The sequence below is a fragment of the Aythya ferina genome (assembly GCF_964211825.1).
Source record: "Aythya ferina genome assembly, chromosome: 2".
NCBI lineage: Eukaryota > Metazoa > Chordata > Aves > Anseriformes > Anatidae > Aythya > Aythya ferina.
Window position 1 is genome coordinate 97,721,792 of NC_140297.1, and position 27,830 is coordinate 97,749,621.

The window sequence follows — 27,830 nt, forward strand, 5'->3', positions numbered from 1 at the left end:
ATGATGATACACGGATATTGGTGAAAACAGTGCAAGTACTGAATCTTCTGTGGAGTTCAGATATTTGCCCCAGCAGCATGGAAGGAATTTATGCAAACGCCCATCCATACCCTGGGTCTGGCAGTTCTCCTGGGCTTTTTGTAACCTTTCTTCGTTGCTGAGTTCTCCCTGTGCTTATGTGGAAGGGGCTGCTGGTCCTTCCAGGGCCATGAGTGTTCAGGAGTGAACAAAGGAAAAAAGGCATAAAAGCAAAATCTTAGTTCTCAGAGCAGAATGAATGCATGCTTAACGTGTAACTGAATCTGCATTCATGTCTGGGATCCTCTGCCTGTCTTGTGAACAACCTAGCTTTCTCTGTCCACCCTGGAGAGTCTGCAGGCAATGGATATCAGGCAGAGCCAGCTATTGTTAACCACCCTGATGTATCTTAACTCCTGGGTCTTCTCCTTCCCTACATCATCCAAGAGGATCTGGCAACTTGATGAAAGACAATTTAAGTTTTACATCTCCTAAGCACATACTCATTTTGTGTGGAGATCCTTTGTTCAAAACATGTTGAGTGCATTCTCCTATTTGTGAAAATATTCTTGCTAAATGAAAGACCATAAATGTGTCTGCTTGGTCCCAATTTCTTATTGTTCACTGTATGAACAAGGGTAAGATGTGAAGAAACTTGCTGGTAAGTAACACTAAAGGATGATTGGGCAGCCTTGTATCTGACATTTAAAATTATTTCTGCTATTTTTAATGATCTTGGTAATCCTTGTGGTCATTTTATCTCCTCTTGTTTCTCTTTTCTTTAGTGTTTTTCACTCATAATGTCATGTATAAAATTGATCAAGATTACATTGGACACCTCTGTTGGTTTGGAATTAAGGTTAAGCTTTTGCTGGCCCTGTGCACGGAGAACTATTACATAACTTGATTGGGCTAATGTCTTCCAGTACTGGCTTTTGCTGAAATATCTCTTATTCATTTCAGCAAGTATCCCTTTGTCCAGATGTTGACAATTCACCATGTTTTAACTCCCTTTTCAGATTTGTACAAACCTGATTTGTACTACAGATTTGTACTTTATATCAAAGTACTTGAAATGCAGGACGCAAGACTTCTGGCATTAGGTACACAAAAATGGTGTTATGGGCTCAACCCATACTTGAGGAGTGGATCCTGTTTTCATCTTTCTTGGCATATTGTATCCTCCCAAAGCATAAGTTGTTTATATACAATGTGTGATATAGGCCCACCCTTTCTGGAGATATGCAGTCTATTTTTTATTTTTTATTATCTTGAATGGAATTAAAAGAGGAGAAGATATTTTCCCATGGATTTATTCTGTTTTTGTTAGTATTTCATTATGGTTCTAGGGGTTTCCTGTGATTTCACTTACAAGCTGTATTTGATTATTGTTCAGGCTTGGACAAGAGAAGTACTCTGTTACATGTAATAGGAGTGTGGAAAACTTTTGACGACCTGTTGTGGCTGAACCAATTACCTAAGAAGTGGTTGTTTCTTTTAGGCATATGGTTAGTGTATTTTTGTAACACACTGGCGCATTTCCTGCTCTTGCATGCATGAGTGCAAGCTTGGAGCAAATCAGCTGAATTAACTTTATTTTCTTTAGAAAAGAGGTTAGAAACTTCAAAGACTTCTTAGGAACTTAATACTTGAGGACTCAAAATGTTTTCATAGGAGAAGGTAGATGAAAACAGATATCTGATAATTCTAAAGAAGCTGTAAGTAGTTCAGGAACTTTGAGTCCATGATTGCTTCTATTACCAGAAAATGCAGAAATTCAAAAAAAAAGGAAAATTAATGAAATTAAAACCTTAAAAATTCCAACACTAATTAATTTCACATTTGGGCAAAAAAAAAAAAAAAAAAAAAAAAAAAGATGCTCATTCTCAATTAATGTGCATTGATTCGCTTGCCTTCTTGTTAAAAATGAAAGCATCATATTAACTTTTACATTTGGCTATAAAAACCTACTTCATTATAACTCCCTAGCAAAAATCTGTCTTCCAGCTGGCCACCCATTCTTCAGAAGGGAACTGGGCATACGCAAATTTCCCTGGACACAGCTATTAGAAGGCTGGTAGAAAGCCATGTTCCTCTCTCTTAGTTCTTGCCATTTTATCTGTCAGTTAAATTTTGCACGAAATGGCCTGTGAAATTTCCAGCAGCTAGCCACTTGTTTAGGAATGGGCACCATCGGTCTGGAAAGCCATATGCAGTGCTGATCGTTTTGACCCCACAGCATCTCACAGGGCAGGCCTAAGACTGCATGAGCCCGCAGCCTCCAGCTCATAGCTCACACACAGCTTGCAGTGCTTGAGCCCCTTTACCATGCTTGTGATCCTAGCATCCACTTTTATAGATACACATCTCTTGAGGTCAGCAGGAAGATTAAAATATATGATGGCTTTAATCAGGGGTAGCCCAAGGGAAGCGGGAAGGTGAAGATAAAAACCACTAGAATGGTTTTTAGCACTCTGAGTCCCCTTAGACTTCTCTTTTGTCACCACATCCCTAATTTGTGGGGTGATGAACAAGGTTAATAGTATGGGGAAGGCTTCATTTCTGATGTTCATACCATTCTCTCTAATGTGTAAGTAGACCTCCAAGAGGCGAGTTTTGGGAAAGTAACTGGGGTAACAACTCCTCCAAAAGCAGAGGAGGTCATACCGCAGTTACTTTTCCCAAAAACATTGATTAATAAAAATAAGACAAAATAAATCTCACATTTCCTACACTGATTTAGGAAGTAACAATGCTGACCAGAAAATATTTTTTGAAATATAATTTAAGCTTTTCTAGTATATTTCAATTTAGGGATTAATTTTGCTTTTCACTAGAGTTTTGATACCATCCTTTCTGCAAAGAGTAATTAAAAAAATTCATTAGTGGGGATGGTAATCTTTTCTGCTATTTCAGTCAATGTTGTAAGGTAATGTAGCCTGGAGCTTTGCACAGCTTGGCACTTGTTATAAAAGAGGACATTTCTAAATAAGATTTACATTTATTAAGACTCTACTGTGGCTGCCCCAATCTTGATCCTCTTGAAGTTAAAGGGGGAATTCTTACTGACTTAATGGAGGATCTGACCCAAGCAGCAGGACACCTTGATATAAAAAGCAGCCTTATAATATCTGTCATTTTACTGGAATGAGAAATAACTTCAGATCAGCCTGTCTCACAACATTTATTTGGATATACAATGCATACTGTATGCGTATTGCTCAGTTGGCATGGATATTTTAAAATAAGTTACCTTGCTTCATAAAAGGTGCATATGATACAAGACACGAGTGAAGCCACGTGACTTAGGAGAAGAATAAGCCGCTCAGCAAATTACTGATTTCTTTTGGTGGTTGGCCTAGGCTCTGTGAATTGAGGTCCCTAATAGAAAAGATTTACCCATTAAATATAACTGTATAGCTAGAACCAAAGTGAGTTACGTTTGCGTGTTTGCTGCATTCCTTTCCCTTATCAAATAAAAGTAGCTCAGGGGAGGATTTGATATGAGGAATATTGCATGTTATGGCTCCTTTCCTCAATACAAAGAACGAATTTGAGTGTTTAATTGCTGAAGACGTACAGCCATCCAGGTTAACCCAGGGTATTCCACGTAGTTAGAAAAGAATAACCACTAGCAGGCATTGTAAAAACGAACAGCCACTAAGATGTTCTCTGCCTTTGGTATAATCTTTAGGTATGTTCTTGTTATTTTCTTTGATGTGTTTTCTTTCTGTGGAACTATCATTTCCACAATATCAACTGACAGCAAATTGAAAGCCTTATTAACAATTTGGTTTGAAAAGGATTTACTTTGCAATGTTCTTTTCCAGGATTTGCTTTTTTTCCAGGCAAAAGATTGTACAGAAAGCTGCTGAGCATTCCTAAAACTAAAAGACTTTGCATGCTGGAATTACTCATGTATTTACAGGCTTAGACAAGACAGGAAATAAAGATGGTAGTGGACTGTTTCTACCAAATCAGAATATTTCTCCTGATGATGTAAGTTGAGTACAGCTGTGTGAAATGTCTCTTTCTTTTAGGATATTGTCTTCAGAGAAGTAGAAGCACCTGGTGTGTCATTTTGATGCCCATTTATCTCTTTGAGAAAGATCATCAGGTAGTTTCAGGAAGCTTTATTGTTCTTACAAAGTCAAAGTGAACAAGAAAAATGACCTAGTTAGTTCATCAGTACCATTTACTATTTTCTCGGGTTCCAGCAATTCCTCCCTTGATAATTTTTTCCTGAATAATACTAAACTTTTTCATCTCAGTTCATATGGGAACACTTCCATAAGTAATTTTGGTTATGTCTGTCTGGAGTGCTTTTAGTTTTGTGTCTTTTTTGCGTTGCTTATGCCAGAAAAGAATGCAATATCCAACACAAGAGTATGACACACAACTATCACAGTATTTTCCACCTGAAACAAAGGAAAAAAAGCAATCAGTAGCTTCCTTGAAGCTAAACATTGCATTTTATACAAGTATATGCACATAAATAATTGTTTCAAGCATCACAAGTCTTTCTGTATGAAGGCCTATTTTTTCACTCAGTAAAATAACCAGACTGGTATCTGCTCATGAGCCAAGTCACACACTTTTTTTTTTTTCTATTGTGAACAATAAAGAGCTTACAAACAAAGATTTAATTCTTTAGCTGAATAAATAGTTTCTTGGCAGCACTTACATGGGGTGCAAAATGCCTATTATGCATTGATTATAATTATAATTCTCACTGAATCATCAATTCCTATAGCAAGGACTGGTATTTTTTAATAATAAAGAGCTGAATTTTTAGCCTTGAACTGTTGTCTGCCCTGGACTGTGGAAATGTATCAAGTACACAGCTAATGTAAATGAGTATTTTTCTGCATTGCCACTATTATTGTATAGTGTGGGGAAAGGAAATATGCCAATAAATGAGAAAGCTGATTATAGCAAATACATTGCTATAATACAATGTTAACTTTAATTCCAAATTATCTAGGCATGACATCTTGGATATTTATTTTTTTTTGAAAAATTACCCATTTCAGAAAATCTGCTGCATGGTATGAAGATGGATAACTTTGATTATGCAAGTGACTCACTGATACCCAATTTATTAGACTTGTAAGTTATATGCTATTTATCCTATTTTCTGACTGGACGCAAATATCTCTTGGAATCAGAGTTGTCTATACCAGAAATTCATTTTCAGCCTGGTTTAAAATGTACTGGTTTCAGTAACTTGCCAGCAACCATCTTCAAAGAATACTTAAAGAAAATAAACATGATGGGTGCAATAAGGCAGCAAACTGTTCTGACCAAATACTTGGAAACAAGTATATATGTGTGTATATATATATATATACACAAATATAAAATATAAAATATAATCTTATGGTATTCCCTCATCTATTTTTTGGATATTCCTCTACCTATTGTGCTCTTTCAGACCATCTAATGTCACCATCTAATATAAGTAAGGTCCAACTGGCAGATGGTCCATTCCCGTGGGCACAGCAGCTTTCAGTGACCCAAATACTTGGGCAAACTCCTGAGGAAATGGTCAAAAATGATACCTGGCTACCACTTGGCAAATAGGAGTGGATGTTTCAATAAGGCAATATCTCAAGTTCAGTAAACTGTAATTAATTTTTCAGCAGAGTTCTGTTAAATAGTCCCACCTGAGATGCTGCAGTGTTGTCGCGCCCTTACTGACAGCTTTTAGCAAATACTGACTTCTGAAACAGCTTGAAAAGTATCTAGGAAAGCTCTGGACCTCAGGAGATGTATTATATTTTTCTCTCTCTTTTAAACAACATTGGATTGACCTTAAAAACAACACTCTTCCTGGAGATACAGTGTTAAACTGTGGCCCCAAGCCATGACCATCATTGGCTATAGAGCAGAGAAGGAGCAGCAGCACATGTAGACCTGGAAGCTGTGTTATTAGAGGAATCTGATCAGCTGAGCCAATATGTCTCTTGGAGATTCAGAGCAGAACATAAGAATGCTCTGTGCCAAATCACTCATTACTTCACACCTATCCCATCTCACCAGACCTCTTTTAGGAAACAACAGCAACAGCAGTGCTAACACCCTAGCGTTTTTGTACTTGGACGTTGTGCAAAGGCACGAAAGGCTCTGCCCCAATGCTTCCTGGAGCTAAGAGAGGTTTTGTAACAAGTCCCAGGAGATGGAAGGGTGCCTTGCATCTCCTCTCTGTCCACTTCCCCTTGCACGCACGCACACACACGTATGCACAGTCAGGTTTATGTAATGGGACTTGAATTTACAGTACATTAGAAATGTGTGTTGTTTGCACAGAAAGTGATAGTACGGATCTAATTAGCTTGATCTTGCTTTCTGTGCTAAAACTGAGTATGTTTACATGATTATTGTGGCATTTCTTCTTTATTTGCTTTGTATGTATCATAAATAATAATACAATAACTTTTCAAATGACTTCTCTGGTGGCTATTAGACTATGAGGCAAAATGGGAGTGCTCAATGGACTAACAATAACTTTATTGTTACAGTGCATTTAATTCCAAACAAATCTGAAAGATGACTTTACAAATTTTAATCCTTTTCACCCGCCAAAGAAATGCCATATTTTTTGGTTTATGGATGTTTTTTAGCAGTTCAGTAAAGTACAAAACAACTAATTGGGACAAAAATCCGTTTAACATGATTTAGTCAGCCAGAAGTTAAGCATGTAGTTTGGGCTAGTTGTCTCAGCTCAGCTCCTCTTAGTGAAATGCTAATCCAACTCAACATGCGTCTCTGTCATCAGCTGGGCTAGCCCAAAAGAAAGGGCAGAACACATAGTCAGGATCACACAATTGTGGGATCACTCTTTTTCTGGACAATTTTATTTTTTAATCAGGATAAATCAACTCTAAAGTCTCACCTGGTTGTTAGAGATGCCCCTTGATTTTGCCATTGTTTCACCATCCACAGTGTTTTTATGTTTTGTTTTGTTTTGTTTTTCCCAAGTTCCTTACATTTAACTCTGCAAATTAAGGCAGGAAACTATCGGGCAGATCACCTGAAGAGCATGACATTTGTAAAAATAATACTTAATTCCCTATTTCTCTGCTGATATTAAGAAACAAAGACCTATTATTAATGTTATGTTGCCAAACAAAACAGAGAGAATGTTGGCCAGCTGAGATTGTAATATGCCCAAGAGAATCAAGCAGAAAACAGGCAAATTGAGAAAAAGTGAAAGAAAAGATGAGATATTCTGAAAGGTCTTGAAACCAAAGGGTTTCCTGCTCTTGGCAACTGCTCCAGTATATCCCTGATACATTGCAACAAAGTGGAATCCCAGTGACCTGTGTTGTACCTAAAATATAAGCTATTTTGGAAAAGCACATGTGGACTTGCTAAGACTCAGCATGTTTTTATTGCTTGTATAAAGCCAGTCCAGGACTAGTTCAGGGTTACAGGGAAGAAAGAAAAGGTTCTTGGTAGAGATCCTACTAAGTTTCAATTTGTCATCCTCATGGAAGATGTACTTTGATTATTGTAAACTCAAAGACATACAAACATAAAATTTATTTAGCTATGTCCAATACAAGGGCTTACTCAAAAGCACTATGTAGAGAAACTATGGGGAAACAAACAAACAAACACAATAAAAACCTTGTTTTCTTTTTCTTCATGAAAATTTTTAGAGGGATGTGTTAGACATTTTTCGCTCTCTTATTTGAAGAGACAGACTGCTAGGAGATTAAGCAAAACCTAAATTAAAAAAAAAAAAAAAAAAGATATTTACAGGCTTTATTTATTTATTTATCTGAACTCAGGAAATTTGAGACTTGGTAGGGACAGAACAATGAGCATTATCTTAGTACTTCATCAGAAATTCACCACCTCTCAGTTAATGAAACCAGGCTGACAAAGCTGGTTTTGAGCTCATAGGACTGTCCATCAGATGGTGTTCCTTCCACCTGCACACCAGACGGAGCACAGTGTAACTGAGCAGTGTCTCACAGCCCTACCAAAGGCCACAGCCTGAGTTCGGGACATGACCAGGCATTCATGGACAGGCATGCCTGGAAATATTATGGGGAACAGCCACTTTGCAAGACACTTTGGTGAGTAACACTGCCTTCCGGGCAACTCCTCGTCTGGAGTCAGTAGTGTCTGAAAAATAATTGGACAAAATCAGTTTTTGTAGCTGCTGTCAAAGAAGGGCTTTCCTTTAGCATCCCAGTGCCATCATCCAAGCCCTTTCTTATTTTTAGACACTGTCCTTTTGCATTCATGGACGCAGAGCATCCTTAGGACTTGACTTTGATCTACTCCCCATAGTCCTACACTAGGTAAGATTCTAAATGGGCAAACTGTTGTGTCCTGTGACAAAGAAAAAAAGCATACATGCAATGGGATTATTGGATTTATGAGGATTTCTTCATCTTTTATTTTTTTGTGTGTGTGTGTTTGCATCACAATATTAACCCTCTAAAAGATATTGTACACAGATTAATGAGATAGATTACTGATTTAGGTGTCTGATTAATTTTGCTGGAGGCGCAGCCTTTAGAGGACTGACTAAGTGCAGTTTGAAACATGGGATTTTCATGCTCTACATGCATTTAATTAACTGCGTTATTCAATATTCAGGTTAGTGTGGTGCCTAGTGCATTGTGGGAGAAATGTTTAATGTTATATTACAGATAGATGTATGGAAATATGTTTATTCTAATATTAAAACTTTCATTATTAGCTTAAAGACAGCACTTCAATAGTTTCAAGGTCCTGTTCATTTGCCTTGGTGCCAAATTTAGATACTGATGAAGCTTTTTCTAATTTGCTTCTAACACAGCTGGCAGTTCTCCCTTTTTCTCTCTCTTTTTTTTTTTTTTTTCTTTCCATCTCCCTCCCTGGGCAACTATTTCTCCTTCACTTCATGAGTCTCTACTTTGTACCTTGTTCCTTTTTTCCCTAGTGCTTAGCTTTGAAGCTACATCCCCAGGGAAGTTCATCAGAGGTAACAAGTAAAGTCTCTGAAACATATATGCCTTTGGGTTTCACTACAAACTCAGACCATCCTCTAAGTTTTTCTTAAATTCATTAACCTTTTATACAGGGACTTGGTCCTTCCATAAAAACCCAAACCACTGCTTACCTTCATTATCAAGGACGACAGGAACCCAGTGGCTTCATGACATTTTCATATAAAAGAGTTTGTAGCAATAGTTTCTAAACTTGAATAATCTACAAGCCTTGTGGGAAACTCTGGGGATGTGCATACATGCAAATCGTATACAGAAAAACTTTCTGGCTACATATAATGCTCTCGTGTTTGTCTTGTTTTAGCCTTAGGTCTTTCATTATCTGTAGTATTGTACAAGTTTTGACCTACCTTTAGTAATTTTGCTTAAAGTTAACTCTCTTACAGTACAGATGTTGTCACATGGTTTCATTTTATCTGCTGTGTGCACACATTTTGCCATTTTTGGTGTATCTTTCAAAATCAGCTATTCCAATACGTACAGTATCATGCAAGTGACTCATTAACCATGCAGTTATTTCTGTTTCACTTGGTTTTGCTTTTTGTAAAAAAAAAAAAAAAAAAAAAAAGTTTTATCAAAATGGTAAAGCTGAGCTAATAATATACATCAAACACTTCACCTTCCTTTTTCTCCTGGGAAATCTATGACCAGATTTCACTTATTTCTCAATTATTAATTATTTATACTTTTCCAACACTGACTGATCCACTTCTTACTATATGGATTAATTACAGATATCCTAAACCAAAATTAATTTCCTTCAATCTACAATTAGTCAGCTAGGTCAGGTCGCTTTGTTTCAGATCCCTAGTCCATGTCATGCACAAACATTCTTTACTTAGAAATTCATTTCCTGAAAATATTAGCACCAGTAAAGTGGACAGCCCTTTCTATGTCTTTCCAGGCAAATATCTTGTGGTTTTGGTTAACATTCTCACTAACATTTATTTTGTCAGGTTGCAAGCATGCTAACAGTGTGGCAGGCTGTGCAAGTGAGGCCTGGTTTTGTCCATATGTGTACAAAGTTATTTTCAGTATCTGCAAGAGTCTGAGCAGCACAAAGCTCAAGACCCAGCATCTCCTGAGCGTGAGCCTCATATGTCCACTCTCCCTCAAAGAAATAGAGATCGAGGCTGATCTATGGGTGCTTGTTCAGGCAACACCAGGTCATGCCTGCTTTCAGAAGAGATCAACATCTGTCTCTACTGTCCTTGAACAGGACCACCAGTGGCATCAATTCGCTTCACCCTCCTCTACTGATTCCCCAGAATGGTAACAGTGCTTCCTTAGTGGTTCCCCTGCAGGCAGCATGCCAGGAAAATTGCTCTGGTCTGCCTGCAAGTAAGTCATAATCGAGCTTGGAAGTTTGTAAACTCAGCCAGATCTCCCTCCTACCCAAGCCACAGGAGGGGTTTGGAGGGTGCCTCTCTGAAAGCACTGTTCTGAGTATCTCAATCTGTCAATCACAAATGAAGTGCTCAGCTTCCCTCAGTTTCCTGTTTTCATGAAGACCACATGAGCTGTAAGAAAAAAAACAAAAAAAAAAAAAGAAAAAGTCTGTGCATGTACAGAGTGAGTGAGGTGCAGGTTAGTTTTAAGATAGCTGTTTTAAAGGAAAAAAATATTGATGTGTGGTCATAGCAAATACACCCACAAGGTGCTGAGTCTTGTCTTTCGAATGGCCAAATCTCTTCAACCCCCTCTGAAATCAGCAGGCAAATATGTAACAAAACTAATGAGCTTAAAGGTGTTTAACAAGTTTAACAGCACTGAGTTTTTCAGAATGGAACTCCTTCACCCATCTTTTGGGCCTGGCATCCTCTTGACTCACTCTTCAGGCAGCAGTCCCCTCTCTTAGAAGTTAGGTTGTTACTAGACCTGTTGCTGCCATAAAAGAAAAAAAAAATTAAAAACTCCTGACAGGACATCTTGTGCATCTCAGAGTGAATTTGCACTGCTCGGTTAATGAGCTAGTAACATTTCAAAGCCTAAGGAGAAAAGAGGGTGAAGACAGAACTGCCCCTGTCACAGGGGCAGGAACCAGCATCACTTCAATCTTTAACACTGAGTCTTCTTTCATTGCCTGGGCTAGCCTTAAAACAAACAAACACATTTCTTCAACACTCACCTTCACCTTCCATAACTTTAAAGCCTGCAGGTGGCCAAGCAGTGGGCAGGTTCACGGTGGGACATTTCTTCGTTAGTAAAGATCCTTAATTTAAAGCTGCTATCTCTTAAGAAGGTAGCACGTGATCCTGCCACCAACCTCTTATGTGGGGAATAGTTGTCATAACATTAAAATGATGTCTCTGACTGAGCTGTGTTTTCTATTAGCATTCCTGTTGTCTGCAGTAGTGAATCTGAAATAGGATTTCTATCTAGCTTGTGACATGGGCCTGGCCCACTGAAGTCAGTAAAACTGAGCAGAAGTTAGTGCATCTGAGTCTGTGATCTCCATTTAGAACAGGTTTTTCCTTCAGGTCCCATCCCAGCACACATTAGACCACAGAAAATGATATAATCTGCTTGATAATTTATTCTAGGAAAATGTTTTGAGTGGAAACAATCAGTGAGAGATTTTTGTCTTCCTTATTCAGCGGTTACGTATTCTCTGTTCTCTGCAGAACATGGTAATATTGTGGGGTGATTTCCTCACTGTCAGCTTATAAAAATACCACGCTAATTTGTTGTAGTTGGAGTGCCTCTGCCGGGAACCCTTCCAAAGCAGTCAAATACCTACATGGACTGACTTGGCTGCCTGGCTTACTACATGCACTCTAAATATGGCAGGGCTAGACGTATTAGAACATACCAGCCTAGTCACCATCTCCCTGCTCTTGTACTCTTCATAGTAAAATCAATGCACATTGTGCTCTCAGGCAGGGGCTATTTTTAGGTGTTATTTTTCCACTCGGTCTGCAGCTGTTTTCAGTCACAAGCTTCTTTAACTAAAACAAATACACAGTCCTTGGCAAAGAGGAGGTTGTAAAGAGAACAGAAGTGTGCACATGAATCTTGTGCCTGCCTCATGCAGTTTTACATAGCGAGGGTCAGAGGGGAGTAAAAAGTACCCTGATGACCTAGGACACCAGAAGCAGCACTCACCATCGTGATCAGCCCTACCTTTAGCCCTGTTCCAGAATGATCGATGAAGGACAGGCTTCTTAGGGCAGAAGAATGTGGGAGAAGTACAGTTGGAAAACTACCAGACTTGGCATTATCTGCAGTGCCTCCCTGAAAGATACACAGTGCCACAGTTGTTGCTGAGCCTTTTGCCTTCAGTGCGTATAAGCTCCTTCAGCTGAATATGCAATCCCTTCAGCCCTGTTGGGGGGTTGTCATTTCCTCCTTCTGCCTCCATCTTGGGGACTGGAGAAAAGAATGGGAAGAATTATTATATGGGAAGTTGGTCCCAAGTCAGCAGTGGAAGTCCATAAGGGCAGAGCTGTAGCTTTGTCTTCAGTGTGGGAGTGGCTTGGTTTACCTTCCTGTTAATTAAAAGGAGGAGAGAGCAGATGAATCCAACGATGTCCTGTTTGGCACGCTGAGGTGAATGTCATACGAGGAGACTTCTGAAGACAAAAGGGCATAATAGTAGGCCAGCCAACTGCTTTTCATGTTGCTTATCAAGCTCAAAAGGCAGAGAGAAATGAAATGGAGTGATCACATTAACTGAAGCCACCCTCTTCCATCACACTGGACATCTTCACCATCTTGAAGCCCTGGCCTGGCCTCTCAATATCTCACAGCCAACTTCCATCACCTTGCCATGATGATCCGAGCTTGTCCTATATGTCTCTTCTCACTACACCTGCGATGCCGAGACTGGTCTCATGACTGGACTCAATGCAGTCCTCTGTTTCCCTGGAGCAGAGTCCTCTGTGTACAAGCGTACTTTAACATATGTCAATGCACCCACTTGGGAAAACTGGAAACAATTCCTTCTTCCACCAATAAAAAAATAATTAAAAAAATAAATTAAAGAAGCCCCCTCCACCATTGCAGTTAAAGTCACTTCAAAGTAAGTGCACTTCAAACACCTTGACAGGGCTGCTGAGCTGGAAACTTCAGGGACTCTAGAGGCCCAGTTCCCCACATTGCCTATCTTGTGTCTTGCCCAGGTGGGCACTGTGAGATTTGGGAATAGCCCACCCCCTTGTGCCATCACAAGGCCTGCTGCAGCCCAATCCCTCCCCAGATGTGCACTGGAAAGAAGCAAAGGAGCTCAGGCATAGAGGGAATCACCATTTTCTCTTACAGGCCTCACCCTCTGAAGGCCTGCAGAGCAAACCTCAGAGCAATGCTCTGGCTCCATTGTGGAAAAAGCAACAAACTCCCCAGGCAAGGAGACTGGAGGCGGATGCACCCTTCAGGTGGACCATGAAATGCATTAGGGACATGGCAGGAGAGAACCACTTCAGTTGAGAAACCCAAAATGCCAAGACCTGTGAGCTGGTTTCAGTAATGGTATGAAATGTTTCTCTTCTTTCTTTTATATAGTCACAATTGCCCCTTTTTAATGTGTGAATTCAGTTTCAGTGATGTTTTCCTTGATATCTCTTTGCTGTGGCTTACCTAAACTACAACCTATGGTTGTTTCCATATTCATATTTTCGTACTACCCTTTATAGACTTTTTTTTTTTTTTTTTTTTTTTTTTTTTCTGCTTCCCTTGCTTATCCTGAGCCCTGAGTTTCTCTAGGTTTGCCAGATAGCTGTCATGACTGAGCTGTTATCCAGTCCAGAGCAGCAGAGTCAGGTGGGGATCTTCATTTCCCCATCATCCTGTTCAATTCATCTGAGGAAGCTCGCTGAAATAATGGGAATACTCTTGTGGATATCATGTGCTATGCTTGACAGCAAATGTTGGGGGAATTGGGAACTCAGATTATAAAATCCCATTTGCTGCCCTTAATCCACCAGGAGGCCTGCTTCTGATATACAATAAGAGTCAGAGTCTTGCAGACACCACTCTATTTAAAAAGTTTTATTCTGTGATAGAGGTGCTTCACTTTGATGCAGATGCACATAAAACACATAATTTTAGCTTGCCTTGTTTTCACTAAACAGTGTACTTACTAGTGTCACTACATAAAAAGCTAGCAAACTGTGGTGGTAATTAAAAAAAGCTGCACCATGAGAGTCATTTATGCTCTTCTTCTGACTCACATTGTTGAAAAATCAGCTTCTGGTCAAGTTTACTGTTTCATTGCTCAATATGGAGACTTTCACACCCTGTTTTCACACTGTCCGTTAGGAGAAATGCCGCTGCCCTCCACTGTGGACTGACTAAACCATGGATGTGAAGTGCCTTGTTGTGATACACTATCAAGTTCCTCACTAGGCTTTGTATGAAAATCAAACAAAGACACTTCTTCGTGAAATCAGAAGTGCCCAGATTATATTTCACATGTGTGAGTTTCCTTGTTTTTATTAAAATTAAGTTTGCTCATTTGCCATTTTCAAGCTAGTTTAAAATGAGGATCACCTTGTATCCTAGGAAACAGTGAGAATTTTATATGTGATCACATTTTTATCCATGTTATGAAAAAAGCAGATGGTAATTAGGTCCATTATTCATAGGAAAGCTTGTTGAGCACAGTGTCTGTATGGTTCCAGCTTCGATTAGAACTTGTTTGGAAGAACTACTTCATACCTTTCAATTGCCCCTCATTAAATGTAATCATTACTCTTCTGTGGCCCCAGTGTGCTTTAATTTGTGCAAAACATACGCAATAATATTTAGGAAAAAAAAAAAAAAAAAAAAGCAGATTTCTGGGGTCCCTTTCATTCTGCTTGACATCAGTGTGACCTTTCTGTCCATCACAATTCATTATTATTTATTACAGTTGAGAATGTGCCTTGGAGGGATTTGCTGGCAGCAGAAAAGGTGCAGAGCTGTCTTGGTTCAGGAATGCACCTGAGCCATGGAATAGACCAATTCCCAGCCCTAAGTAGTGCAAAGGATGCTGAAGGCACACTTAGAGGCTGATACAGTTTGCATAAGAAGGGCGGGCACCAGGATTCCTGTAGTTCCAAGCCTTCCACTACGGGCAGAATAACAGAGCAGAAAAGGCAAAGCCATCCTGCAACAGCAACCGCAAAGAAAGCATTTGCACCAGCATTTGTTAGCTAAATGTTGCCTACATAGTTGCCTATTTAGGCAAGTCCTAAATCATACCTAACAGGATGACTAGGGGTTGCCAGATAGCCAGCTGGCTAGCCAGGAATATCCTGCCCCACCCCAGGGATCATTTTCTGCTGCTGTGCGAGTCCAAGGCAGGACAGCTTCTTGGGACCTAGAGAATCTAGGGCTGTAAAATATTTTTGCAGAGGCTCTAACCATTACATCCTCCTTTCTGAATCTGACTTTCACAAGGACTAGGGAGCTCCTTAAGTACTACAACTAAAACTGTTTTCTCTAAAGCCAATGAAAAGGCAGGCAAAAGGCCTTTTGCTAAGAGAAAGCCCAAGTGCCTCTTTGAACAATATATTTGCTGTTCACCTTACAGCAAGATGCATTCTAGGTCACATCCAAATAGCACATTGCCCAGAGAACAAGAATTGCTGTCTGCCTTCCAGTTTGCAATCTCCTACTCTCAAGAAACATAGATGGAAAGTTAAAGTAGCTACTTCCCCTTCAACCTTTGACATTTTCTTCATTTGTTCACAACTAAGCTTTCCATCTGGATAGGACACACAGACAGGTGGTGGTGACTTCCCTTAACCTCCATGGGAAGGACTGTGGCCTTCTGCTGTCTCAGAGAGCTGACAGGCCTTTGACATGAATCAGGTTGATGTAATCCCAGGAGATCATGCTAAGGATGTCCAGATCTCTGTTGGCAGTTCTACAAAACTCACTATAGCCTCTCCTTCCCTTGCTTTAAGCTTCTTGAATGCCAAAGTGTAACCATGGCCTTCTTGTCTCTACATTGAGAGTTCAGTCTGTCCTGGTGATATTAATGATCACATATTAATTAGCTGAGGCACCATCAGCTAATAAAACACACCACACCACATCTCTTTGATAAAGCAGATAGCACCCTGTGTCATTCCGAAACATGAAACCAGTATTCAGTTTGGGGTTTTCAAAGGTTGTCAATAAGCTATCGTCTTCATAAATAAATAAATAAATAATCAGGTGTTTCCCTCCATGTAGCTTTGCCAGTTGGAAGAAAATACAGAGGAATGATCAACAGAGCTGAGTTATATCAGGGTAAATGGATGGACACCCATTTCACAGCCTGATTGTCACTTAAAAACATCCATTCCAAAGACCCTAGAGCAACTGCAGGGCTATACACATGCTGACAGAAGTACAAGGTCCACATCTGCAGCACAGCCTTTCCAGTGAGCCATATAGTCCTGACTAAGAATCTACCCCAAAATGAATGACTGAGAAGTAGGACCCACCGCACACAAGTGTCCTTGTTTCTCACAAAAAAAAAAATCTTGTCATCCTAGCCCACTCTTGCACTTGGGCTTCCTCCAGAGACTTCTCTGTCAAAGAAACTCAAGAAGTCCTCACAGATGGCACTCAGACTTGGAGATCTCCATATGGAAAATATTTTTGGAAAGACAAATAGCTGTAGCAGGGTCAGACAAGGGGATTTTTTGTCATACTGCCCCTGAAAATAAAGAGGGATAAGGCTATTGTTTGTCTGCTTATTCTACACAGAGTCTTCTGTAATCTTCCAAAGTCTGCTAAAACAGAGAAGTAGGGATATCCAAATGCATATTAACATATGTATCATATAAGAAGGTGTATGTGTGCATGTGTTTAAGAAAGAGGCTATTTAATTCTATCAGTAGTGTAGATGTCCATTTAATTTATTTTGTGGTTAGGCTATTAGCAGTTTCTACTACATCATCTGTATTTGCTTCTAAATAAATTATTTTCAGCATTTTCCTTAATGACAAACTAATGCTCTTAAAGTCTGCTCTCTTCTTCACAGCAAACAATACATTTAGACAGTGCCAAGTGTGTCCTGCAGAAGTAGATTGCTTTGAAGTAGCCATCAATAAACAGATGATAAGGTCCAAATAAACCCTGGTAAAATATACACTTGACTAAACAATGCATCAACATATTTGGGACTTTGTTTTTCACATTTGAAATGCATGCAAAGCCCAGAACTGATACGGTAGGTAAGATGGTCCTTAAAGATTCAACATAGTCATCTTTGACACCGGTGTCCCAGAGGCAAGGTAACACACACCTGCCATTAAAGTAGTATCATCTGAATGTGGTGTTTACAAACCATAAAATCCAATTAAAAATTTGCCTTTTCTGTTCTCCATTTATAATTCTGTGTGTCTTGAATAAGCTGCTATTTAAAATCTCACCATGAATTCTCGTCTAGGTCTTTATCATTCATTTTTAGTCTTCTACCAGCAGAAAAGTTGCTATCCTCTCCTACAACTTAGCTCCGGAATGACCTTACAGCTTAGGACAAAATTTTTTTTGGCTCACCTGCTGGTGCCTTTGGTAATGAGATATCTGTGTTGCACTGACCCAGCAGACAGCTAAAAGCAGACATCTCTCAGCACAACATTGCTGTCAGTGTTATTAATCCCATTTCACATGAGACCCTAAACGAGTCACAGAAAGGCTGAGTTCATTGTATTCTGCCTCCCGTGGCTTCCACCTACACATTGGATCTGAGTTTCAAGCTCAACAGAAGTGCAAGGGAAAGAAAAAGGTTTCCTTCCTTTCCCTCACTCTCTCCAACCACTTCAAGTCATGGTTCTGGTCAGTACCCCACACTGACACTTCACACAAAAGCAGGACGCTGCCCGAGGCCAGCTTCCATTATTGCAGAGGTCACTGATGACCAGGGTGCACGTCTGGGCTAAAACTCACACCTTCATCAGGCAGCCAAGCCTGGTTTGGGTGTGTGATTTCTCAAGCACCTAGTCTACCTCTTTCCTAAATGCCGAGAAAAGAGAAAGCAGAAATGGGCTTTATTTGTGGATGAACCTGTCCTCTTTCACAGGCAGGAGCTCACTGTCTTGATTGTTGTTGTGGAGAGCCTTGATAAGAGAAGGTTACAGTTTGTGTAGGTCTCCTGTCCCTAGAGTACAGCCTGGTGTAGCTACAGGCCAAAGGCTATGTCTCATGGCTCAGTTCTGCTTGTGAATCACATGCTCTCATTCAAGAAAAGTCAATTTCTGAGCCCACCCTGCTGTGAAGAAGAAAAAAAAAAAAAAAAAAAAAAGCAACCTACAGCTGACTTTAGTCATAGCGGTGCTACCTGCATTAGACAGGGACCTGGGACACTGGGCCTGGTGAATGCACAGGCTGCCATTCATTTGTCCTGGTGTTAGTAATCATATCCAAATCCCTTACTTTAGCTGTCTCTTTCATTACTGGACCTTTTAGCATGCTACTGATGGCCTCTTCCTAGAAGAAAAGACAAGAACCAAACAACACTGTTCTCCATCCCAGTCATCTCATCCACCACCTACCTACCTATCCAACTACCAAATCTTCTAGACTGCCTAAATGCTTTCCCAGAACAGGCACCTATCCCTGCTGTAAGCTTTATTACCCAAGTTGAAAGTACAAATTGAAGCAAACGAGGGAATTTATTGCTCTCTACGACCTTATTGCACTCTACAGATACCTTAAAGGAGGCTGTAGTGAGGTGGGGGTTGGTCTGTTCTCCCACGTGCCTGGTGACAGGACGAGGGGGAATGGGCTAAAGTTGCGCCAGGGGAGTTTTAGGTTAGATGTTAGGAAGAACTTCTTTACTGAAAGGGTTGTTAGACATTGGAACAGGCTGCCCAGGGAAGTGGTGGAGTCACCATCCCTGGAAGTCTTTAAAAGACGTTTAGACGTAGAGCTTAGGGATATGGTTTAGTGGGGATTGTTAGCGTTAGGTAGAGGTTGGACTCGATGATCTTGAGGTCTCTTCCAACCTAGAAATTCTGTGATTCTGTGAATTTCATAGCCAATTATATCCCATAGAGGGTACTGTAATGCTTAGGCCCTTCATTTTCAAACTGATTAAGTCATCTTGTTTCATCTGTTTGAAGGTGTGACAGAATCCCCTATCTTCTCTCCTGCAGCTCCAAAGGATGAAGGTATCCTGCTCCCTGGGAAGTGTGCTGGGACTTTCTGGAGGACTGGGTAAGGCCTTGCTCCAGCCAACTCTAACCGGTGGCTGCACCTCCCCTTGATCTAAATGCTCGACATGTCTCGTCTGCAGTGAGTCTGTGTTTCTTTCAGTATTACTCAGCCATCGTTCTGATTTTGTGTGCTCTCTCATTTAACAGTTCAGTGAAGAAATGGAATAATTACTAGACAAGACTCTTTAAACAGCCAGGAGACGTTGGGTTCATGGCCAATAAGTAGCATGGGCTTGTGAAAGATAAATCCATGCCAAACATGAGTAAGCGAATTCTATGGCACAAAGGTGTAACTAATAGAAGAGGGACTCCCTCAGTCCAGCTTTCATTCCTTTTGCAGGTAAGCTCATAGAAATCATTTTGCAGTAGTCATGAGAGGAGGACCCGGCCCAAGTGAATTACAAGAAATGCTGATTTACATCAGCATTTGTGAAGTGAGAATTAGGCTCAAAATATCAAAGGCCTGGAGATTTTAATAATGCGCCTGACACCTGGGTCTCACGAAATATTACCCAGTAAATGAATTAAAGACTTGTGCAGACTTGTCACGTGGATATAAATGTTGTGATGATGCAGGGAACCACTCTGAAAGAAGCTGCGCAGATCATCACTTTTGACAACATCATCACAGAAATGAAGGAGGGTCAAACAGAGAGCTTGATCCTGCAGAGTGAGCTCCCATGAAGAGCACGCTGTCTGAGGAGACCCGCTGGTGCCACCAGCATGGGCTACTCAAACAAGAGTGCGAGGTCTGCAGCATCACTTCTTATTTTGCAGATATTGAACAGCAGGAAAAACTCAACCTGTCATCCCACCTCAGAAATGACAAGCGTCTAACTAAGGACATTAAAAGAAACTGGTAGTACAGCAAATAAGTGGGAAAGTTTAAAAATGTGCCCATGGGGTCTTTAGAGAGGGATATGTTTCCTGCCTGGGAGTTACTCTTAGGCTGTACTTACACTGTACCTGAAGCCAGTGCAGCACAGGGGAAAGAGAAGAGGAGGGGCACTGAGAGGTGGCTAGGGTAGGGAGGGAGGGACCAACAGCTTTCCTTTGAGCTGCGCAAGCTTCCTGTGAGGTGTGTGTGTGTGTGTGTACTTGTGTGTACATTTAAGACAGAGGGAGAGAGGAAAAAACAAAAAACAAAAAACAACAACAAAACACGCTGCTTGCTGTAAAGTTTACAGGAGTGAAAAGAAACATTCAGGTAATGCAAGGAAGATGTTTCTAGTTAGTACTGGTACAGCAGTCAATTGAATGTGTGTCAATTCCCTTTCTTCCTCCCTGCACTCAATATATATATATTTAGATGTGAGCAGAGACATTGTTAATCTCAGATCCCAAATGCCACTTTGATAACTGCCAAGATTTTGGGGAGGGGCTGCTGTAGCAGCAATAATACAATGTTATGTTTTCTGTCCTGATGGACGATTGTATGTGAAGTGCTCTTGTTTCCAATATGTACAATATTTCAAACCTTCCTGCCAAAAATAAAAATGGAAAAAATCAAGAAAGCCTTGAGGCAACAATAACTTATTTGACATCAAGTTACATGGGTTTTACATGTTTATTTCCTCAAATATTCAATTAAAAGCTTACTTACTGTGGCAGATGTCATATCACATGGTGCATATGCTCCCTCTCCAATACAGAGCAGCTTTTAAGAAATGACTGCCAAAATGTTGTAAGAACTTTTATAATGGTTTCAGGATGAAGCATAAAATGTAATAAGTCACACATTTTTGTGCGTATTTTATTGATCATTTAGTACTAGCTTTCTGTTTGGGGGTGGGGTTTTTTGATTGTTTTTTATTTTGGAGGGAGGGGAGGAATTGTTTCCATGCAAAGAGGGAGAGAATGAAAATGCTGGGCTTTTGGAAACTGCGCACAGAGGTTTTGCTATGAAAAGACAGCTGATGTGACCTGAATGAGACAGGTTTTGTTTGGTCTGCTCTTGCTCTTGTCTCATGCTCTTGTATGTGAAGTGCAAAAACATCTGCACTGCTATTACAAACTACTTCAGTAAGTTCAGTGCTACTGAAAGCATTTTACCTCTCTGAAAGTGATCTCTGAAAATTCTATTGTTGGCCATTTGGTTAGCTGTTAAGTGGGTAAAAACAGGCTGTTTTCCAAAATCCCTCTCTGATTTCCATTCATAAATCAGTGCATGAGTTAACCAAACTCAGCTAGATTAAATAAGTAGATGTAGTGCATCTATACCTATCCAAACCTGGTATAACCACCTGTTATACCTCACAACATAAACCAGTTGTTAGTGACCTTCAAGAAACAAGATGTTTTCTGGATGACACAGTTGTCCACACTGGAGATGCTACATGTTTTCCTGTAGTATTTAAAATTGATCCCTAGTTCAGGATGCTGGACTACCTACATAAGGAACTAATCAGTCATGATGATCCCCATGTCTTTCTTTGACTAATGCTAATAAAACAGCTCTGAGAAACCTCAAAAGCGTCATGAGAAAAGAGCTGTGAAAAAGAAGACTGAAGGGCTAACAACAATTGTATTTGTTTGTGTCCACTGAAGCCTTGTATAATCCCAAGGAATAGGGTCCCTTGAAAGAAAACACTGTCTTGTTCAGCAAAGGAATGTCAGGACTAGGAGATATGGTGAGTTTCTGTGACATGACCGTAATACATGCCAGCTGACATGTTACACACAGGACAAGGGTGAGAGAGTAATATGGATCTGTCTTCACCAGCATCAGTGCCTGCTCCAATCTCTGTAAACAAAACATGTCAGCATTGGATCAATATACTTGAAATGACAGAGCTTTATGGATTTTGAGGAGCTTTTAGGACAAAAACAATTCTAAAGTATCTTCACTGCAGAGTGAATCCTGATTGTCACCTGAACATGGCACTCAATTCTCTGTGGTGTCCCACAGAGAGTCTTTAACCCTAACTGCACAGTGCTTTCAACCCAAGACAGGTAGTGTTCAAATTTAAGTTTTCGTTTCGTTTCAGCATGAGTCTATGATCCCCTTTCTATGCCATAAGAAGACGGTCTAATCAAAACCCATGGCAGTGATGCTTCCAAAGCATTCCTCTCTCCTCTTCTGGAAATGATTCAGTGCTGAAACTCCACACTTGACTCCTTTCTACAAAACTTCCGCAGTATTCGAGCAGAGATGCTGCATGCAGAGAAAGACTGGGCAAACTCAACTGTTTAAGGTGAACAGAATAAACTCTGCCGCAGGGGTTGCCCAGTGTAGTAGCACAACAGAGGGAAGGTCTTCAGGTCCAGCCAGTAGTGAGGCACACACAGCCAGTAGACACACAGAAACATACACACAATGTCTATATATACACACCGCTGGCCACACGGAGCAACAAACAAAAGAAACACAAATAAAAACATCATGAGCAGCCTAATCCTATTTCCCTCCCTGTGTGATCAAGATGAAAATCCATTAGTGTAATTTCAAATGGTGGTATAAATTTCAGAAATGAATAGATATTCTTGTCTTCTGTGATACTGTAGTTTACAACTTGACTCATTCCGATCAGCTGGTAAAATTCCATTTGGGACAACAATTAGATGAATAAGGACCCTTACAAGTGCAGAAGTGATGTTCATTTTGTAGAACCCAGCCTGTAACAGCCTGTTACTTATTCCACATCTAACACAGTGATGAAACAAACTGGACAAAGTATTTAAAGCTGAATGCTACTTTGAGTGTAAGGGATAAGACCTTAATTAAAGCACAAACACCACATTTTCCATATATATCAATTCCAGTATTACTGATCTTTCTTTTTAATGCATTCCAACTTGCAACTACTACTCCTCAGAGACAATTGGTCTTTTGTCATTTTGATAGAGAGACATACAAAAGAGACATGGGAAGCCTTTCTCATCCGCCCACATTTCCCATTATTGGACTGCTCCCTTTAGCAAGTTTTGTAATAGTTTTTCTGGTTCAGTTTCACACATATCCAGCATTTTTAGTTCCATTATTAATTTTTACAGGACCATCTAAGGTGCTTCAGAGATTTGAATTTCTTCTATGACGCTGTGCTTTTTAAATCTTACTCTGTTCAGTCCACCTCTACCACTACTTTAGACTACTTTAGCTATAGGGAGTGTATTGCTCAAATGCACTGATATTGTGATACTTCAGTAGACTCGATGGTGGTCAAAAGTTGCTCCTTAATTAAAACGCTGGTGAGATCAATGCCAGCAACCTCACAAGAAACCCTAAGTGCTGAAAACAGTCACATTAGTGCAGTAACTTTGGGAATTGCTTTTCTGAACTATCCTGGCCCCTGGAATGCTGGCCTGGGATTCAAAACATGCATTTCTGCCAGACCTTGTGAAGGATAGGAAGACTACACAGAATATAACCTAGGGAAGTAAAGCCTTTGAAAGGGTGCTTCTCCACAGATATAGTTACCCAGAATTACTGTGAAATCCAACTTGCAGAGCAGATCTGAGAAGGAAAGAAATGCTGGAACTGAATTTTTTGAACAAGACTGAAAAAAAGGGCACCTCTGAAAGAGTTACTCTGACAGCAAAACCTCTACCTAAATAAATAAATAAAAGAAAAAAGATGGCTTAGGGTCTCTATCAGCAGCAAAAAGCATAGACCGAATACCAACATAGGTGTACTCTAAACAGCATTTTTCCAAGCTTGTTCAGGATCCAACAGCAGCACTAGTAGCAATATTAAACACCCCTGTATCTTTTTTTTTTGCAGAGAACACATGCCTACATCTTCGCCATTTTCACCTGGCTACTCCAGGCTCTGTCCAGAGGCAAATGCTGGTGAGGAGAGTAGGCATAAATCTCTCTCCTGAACTTGAAGTCTCTAGTCTTAGGGGAATGCCATAATCTATATCTACAGCTCATCCCAGCCAGGGGGAGAACTCCATTCCAGTCACACATGGGAAAATTCCCTCTTAACTGTAACTTCAGAATGAACTTAATGAATCTGGAAGATACAAGGTATATATAATATATATATATACAAGATATAATAATAATAATAATAATAATAATAATAATAATAATAATAATAATAGATATGAAACATTGGCTAGTTTACTTCAGGTGTCAGGAATTTGGATACTGAGTCTTCTGTTATCACAAGTGTTTAAGGAGGCAAAAAGGTAGTTTTCAACTTCTGTCTATACCCAAATGGAAAGATGGGAACCAGATGTAAAGTTAACATCAGGAATTGCTGCAGATACAACTCAGAGGTTGCTGAGAACAAGTCCTTGGAGGTACTGCATGCACTAGCCTTAGAACTGAAGAAGCAAGTAGCATGCAGGTAATATGTCTTCTGGCTAACCCCAATCCAGCGTCCAGAAAGAAATTCAGATCTACATCAAGACACCTAAACATAGGTTTCTGCATGTAAGCCAAGTACCCAAGATGCCACTACCATCACTGGAAATATAAGGGCTATTCAAACTCACCTAAAGCTTGATCACTGCACTGGGTCAGCTGAATAGCTGTAAAGCTATGTTAAATTCTAGTCTTAATCCTCAAGCTGAATCCGCCCATATCTCTCTCTGTGAAAAACAAAAGAAACTGCGCAGCAAGAAATGACTCTAGCAACAACCATACTTCTTACTGGTTCTACCTTGAACTAATAACCTTGTATTGGAAAGGCTGGACATGTGCTATGTGCTGTTATACTAACAAAACAGGTGGACAAACAATTTTTCCTTTGATTTGACAGGTCATGTTTTAGATCGTGTTACAAATCTGCTTTTTGACCTGGCTTATGCCATCATGCTCAGTGTGTGAATAACTAAGAAGGTGTTGCTACTGGACATCCAGAAGTAACAGACTTAACAGACTGAATTCTGTTAAAGCGTCTGGGGATTTGTTTTTAATCAGCCAGTGTCACAAGACATAACTTTCTGCATATCTCTCTTCCAAAATATGTCCTCCCCTTTGAACTTACCTGTGAGAGTCACTGCCCAGCTTCAGTTTCTCCATGGAATATTGGGAGCTTCAGTATGTAATCAGGATTGATCAGAAAATTTATTTTTTCCAGAAACTGTAGTCGAGTGGTGTGTGGGAGAAACCATACTATGGTCCTGAGGGCTGCAGATGGAAATGTGGACCTTGGCTAGAAAATATCACTGGTGAGGAATATTTGAAATCAGGAAAAATAGCTTTAGTGATTTTTAAATCACATTCTAATAAAATGCCAAAGTTTATTGTAACAGATTATTGGAAAGGAAGAGTAACTTTCATATATCCTTGTGCATTGTGAGTGATCATTAAAACTCTTTAATCTGTTTTACATGGGGAGCACTCACCTGTTCCTGCTGTTTCTACTGGTTTATTAATAAAGATTTTCTGAGATGAATATGTCTGACACCAAAACCAAAGTCTTTAGGAATTGGGATAGCTAAATGAAATGTTCAGGGCTTTTAACTCCACTTGATCATATTGCTATGGGGAAATTGTGTCATACTATATGACATTGACTTAAAGGCTCAGACTAGGTATCAGGAAACATTTCTGTATTGTCAGGATTGTCAAGCACTGGAACAGGCTTCCTAGTGAGGTGGTTGATGCCCAATGCCTGTCAGTGTTCAAGAAACATTTGGATAATGCCCTTGATAACATGCTTTAACTTTTCATTAGCCCTGAAGTAGGCCGGCAGTTGCACTTGATGGTCTTTGTAGGTCCCTTCAGCTGAGCTATTCTGTTCTGTTCTGTTCTGTTCCAGCCTATTCTAGTCTACTAGTCTACTCTATTGTTGCCAAGCCAGGTCATCTAGGAGATGGCACCTAGATGAGAAAACATGAAGTAATAGTGAAGTACATGGCGCAGATCAGACAGGTTAAATTAGCACACACTGTCAATACTCAACATTACTCTGAGGAAGTGAAAAATGATCAGGATATTCACTCAAACCAATGTCAAAAAAGATGACTGACCTGGTGTGACTCTAAAAAAAAAACAGGTGAAAGCCCATCTGACTTCAAAAAGAAGACACTTTAAACTTCTTAGAGACAGATGCTCCAGAAGTGGTTTACAACACCATCAATTGATCTTTGTGCAGTGTTTTAGACACCAGTCTTCTCACTGAAGAGTGAGGTTAATAGATGCATCCAGATTACTCATTTTCAGCTGTTTCCAGTTTAACTAACATACAAAATGCTATGTACAACAGCCATGGTTCGGAGGCATTGTTTCTACATTCCTTTTTTAATTTTAGCAGCTATATTTTTTTCCTCTTAATCCCTATAATAATCCTGTTTTGAGGCATGCTTAATTATTTAACTTTGCCATTCTCTCAGGGAAATTACGGACTAAATTGCATGCATGTTATTAATACAAAGCACCATTTTGTTAGCTAATTTAGAATTTCACACCCACATCAAACAGGCAGATGTCTATAATCTATTATTTGTGATCCCGCTTAACTGCACCAAGAGGACAGAACCCACACTTGTGTTCTTCCACCCTGCGGTGAGGGCAGCATCCAGCAGTCAGGTCCCCTCAGAAACGCACCCTGCACAGGCTGATACACAATCACAGCCTTCCTCCCTGAATGCCGTGCTCGGTGGACACAGCTGGTTCCTCTTTTCTTTTTCAAAGTTTTTTTTAAATTCTGTTACTGCTGCTTGATCACCATTGGATACGCTCTGGCTCGGCATTTGCTTCTCAGTTTAAGGTCGGTCATTTTTGTCCCGTGTTTGGGTATCACTTAAAATCAAAAGTCAGGATTTCTTCCAGGAAGAGGGGAAAGGCAAAATCCAGGTTGATTTTGTTTTTAATGTAGAAATGAACGAGGTCTATTAATTTCAAAAAGTTGAATGTCCCTTTTCTTCATTCTTGGCTCTCGCATTCATTTTGTATTGCAACTACTTCACTCGAAGCCCTGTGCAGCACAATGTTGTTCCTACTGTAATGCTGTTTAATGTAGCAACACAAACCTGGCAAGTGACCTGAATTTCACAGATCAGCAGCAACCACGCAGGAGACACTGGGACCTGCAACAAGAATGTTTTGTTTCGCTCTTGATGTTCTAATTCCTGCCCATGATCCAACTGCTCCCCCATCTGACCTTTCATGCAATTTTCATCGCTTATTCTTTGGAGGCAGTCTACACAGATCACGTCTGCAGTTCCTCTTGGTATAATGTACATGCAGCACCTGATCAGCTGTGTGTCTCTGAATGTGACAGTCTAAACTGAGACATATCGAGTGAATTGTGTGATCTGAAGATGTAAAGGGTGTCTTCAAGTGTGTCAAAATCACGATGGATAAGCTAGACTCAAAAGGCAAAGCCCTACTCTTTGTTGACTGTTTTGCTTGGACCGTCTCAGAACTCAGATGTCTTCACAGCGCTTCTCTTTCAAAGCAAACAAGACTCTCCAAACAACCCGAGTGGCTGCAATTTTGGAATATGCTTGTAAAACCAGATGTTGTTTTGAATATGTCATATATCTTTCCAGTGATAGCCTTTTTTTTCTGGCTCTTTTCTTCAGACAACGCCTTAAGTCACCCAAACAGAGACGTGGAAAGAGCAAAGATGAGTGCAGGAGATGTAGCTGAGAAACTGAGATGCTATCTGTTTCCTTGGCCAATACTTTTACAACTCTGTATATGTTCCTTGTATTCTGCATCCACCAGCCACTTTCTCTCGGGGCCAGAGAAGACAGCTACCCATGAAGCTTCTGTG

The 27,830-nt window shown here is 40.1% G+C and overlaps 1 long non-coding RNA gene across 1 annotated transcript; it reads left to right on the forward strand.

Annotated features, from left to right (window-relative positions):
• The first annotated feature begins 8,258 nt into the window (after positions 1–8,258).
• On the forward strand, positions 8,259–19,329 carry LOC311432204. Its single transcript, XR_014689891.1, has 3 exons — positions 8,259–8,333; positions 19,097–19,157; positions 19,304–19,329. It is a non-coding gene; the product is annotated as an uncharacterized lncRNA (long non-coding RNA).
• Positions 19,330–27,830: the final 8,501 nt, after the last annotated feature.